The sequence below is a fragment of the Dioscorea cayenensis genome, unplaced genomic scaffold, assembly GCF_009730915.1.
Source record: "Dioscorea cayenensis subsp. rotundata cultivar TDr96_F1 unplaced genomic scaffold, TDr96_F1_v2_PseudoChromosome.rev07_lg8_w22 25.fasta BLBR01000170.1, whole genome shotgun sequence".
NCBI lineage: Eukaryota > Viridiplantae > Streptophyta > Magnoliopsida > Dioscoreales > Dioscoreaceae > Dioscorea > Dioscorea cayenensis.
The window spans coordinates 49,269-51,686 of record NW_024086561.1 but is presented as its reverse complement, the minus strand read 5'-3'; the positions used below and the strand labels follow the sequence as shown (position 1 = coordinate 51,686).

Below are 2,418 nucleotides of genomic sequence, written 5' to 3'. Positions count from 1 at the left end.
GACAATCGTTTCAAGTGCGTGAACCCTCTATTATCCTTTCTAACTCATACAATAATGAGTTGTGGAGATCCTTAAATACAAGGTCCAAAATCTAAAGTTAACCATGCCTAACTCTATACATGTCCTGGAGGAGAAATTGAATAACCTCTCAACCTCGCACTCGTATAGAATTGCAATGAGTTCTAGGGATTCCAACTGATAAATCCTCTTCCTAGATGTAGACGTAACCCTTTGGTCCAAGTGGAAGATCCCTAGCCACAATTAAACCCTAGGTGCTGAAATCACTTCAACGCTTCACTCCGTTGCACCCGAAACTAAGCCCTAGCGGAAGGTCATCCTTTAGCCCATTCAGTCTACTATGACCACAAAGAACTTGAGGAAATGGAGATAGAAAAAATCACACCAGAGGGGGGGAAAAGGGATGCTCTGCTACCTCTCGACTCACCCTCTCAACCCTCTCCAATCTATCTTTGTCTAACTCTCGTGGTGTGTCACTCACTTATAAGGGTTTGTTACCAACAAGAACTCTCAACCCTAGTGTCACTCTAAGGGAGTGTTCATACAATCAAGCATTCAAGATTGGAACTCAAATAAAACATCAATTAATTGAAATCATAATAAATAGGTTGAATGAAACGAATACATCCTAGGGTTCACAAATACCCCAGTACCCACTAGGGGGTTTAGCTCTCCATGTAGCAAATTACAATCAATGAAATCAAATGTTAAAGCAAAAAATCCATAAAAAATCCCCTTGATAGTCATGGCGATGATCTTGTGGAGAGTCCTCTACTCGTCCAACGGTCTCTTTGTCCGGCCTAGGATACACCTCGCGAGATCGGTGCCGACGAAAGCTCTCCCACTAACCTTCTTCCAAACGGAGCGTGATGTTGGAGCCATAGAACCTCTCCAAATTCCTAGCTAATACCTCTCAAAACCCTAGCCGCCACCCTCTCTCAAGTTGGGGAAAAGATGGAGAAAAGAATTTCCGAAATCGGTTCTGAAATCAGCCTTAAATATGGTTAGAATCGGGAATCCACACGCCCATGTGGGCGCCCCTATGGATTTTTCGCACAGGCGTGTGGAATTTCTATATGCCCGTGTAGATTCTCTGTTTTACTCCTTCTTCAGCCGTCTGTGAACAGTACTTGCTACATTATTTTGCTACAATGCTCTACTATAGTACCAGCCCGAAACACTGCCGAATCCATGTTTTCATCGAGGTAAGTAAACGGGCACACGTTTATACTGTAGATCACTTTGGTTCTTCAATAAATGGACAAGTTCGTGGATATCTTGCTATACATGTACAAGCCATAATGCTTGAATGTGACTATCCTTGTGACCCTCCAAATCGGTTTGCTAACTTGAATACGAGGAGGTTGGCACACATTCTCACATCTTAAACCTGACTTATGTCATCTCGTTTGAACCTTTTCAAGACATCCTCCAAATGGTGCATTCACGATCTGCATTGGCTTCTTTCTCTAACATTCGACTTCACAACCCTATATGCATGAAAATAACATAAATACACACATATTAGCATTAAAACCTGAGAAAATTAATGTTCATCATAAGGAAAGAGCACTTCATATTCTTATCACACAAGCACTTATCAATACTCAAGAGGCGTTTGTCAAGTTTTTTGCACCGTTGTCGGAGAGTAGACGTTTAGACATACTTTGCACTTTGTTTTTTTAGATATTCATTCATTCATTCTATTTCACATCTTCTTTTTCTATCATCGTTCTTATTTGTTTTCTTTCTTTGGGTGCAGCTCCAGGTTATGACCCAAGGGAACCCTTCAATATTGATTAAAGGAGATCCAGAACTTGAACTTACAATCAGAAAAAAGGGAAAAGAACCTATGCAAGAACCATCTAATCAAGCTGAAATAGAAGTTGAAGGATCAGATAATATGGCATAACAGAATGAGCAACAGAGGACACTTTCTGATTATGCTAGACGCTCAATTTTGAGCACACAATCGAGTATTGTGCGACCTCCGATTACAGCTCCGAACTTCTAGCTGAAGTCAGCATTCATCCAAATGATTCAGCAATCAATGTAGTTTAATGGATTGGCCGATGAGGGTCCATACAACCATATAAAGAATTTCTTGGAAGTTTTTGATATCCTGAAGATTAACGGTGTATCATATGATGCTATTAGATTGAGGGCTTTCCCATTCTCTCTCAAGGGAAGAGCCAAGCAGTGGCTACATTCTTTACACAAGGCCTCCATCAAGACTTGGAACGAGATGGTCGAAGCTTTTCATGCTAGATACTTTCCTCCGGGGAAGTCAGACAAGCTTCACAATGAGATATCGTCATTTGTGCAGATGGAGCTAGAGTAATTGTTTGAGACATGGGAGTTCTTCAAGGATCTTTTGCGGAGATACCCACAACATGGATT

At 41.1% G+C, this 2,418-nt stretch overlaps 1 non-coding gene across 1 annotated transcript; it reads right to left on the bottom strand.

The window, feature by feature from the left end:
- Positions 1-2,312: 2,312 nt before the first annotated feature.
- On the bottom strand, positions 2,313-2,418 carry LOC120253709. Its single transcript, XR_005534380.1, has one exon. It is a non-coding gene; the product is annotated as a small nucleolar RNA R71 (small nucleolar RNA).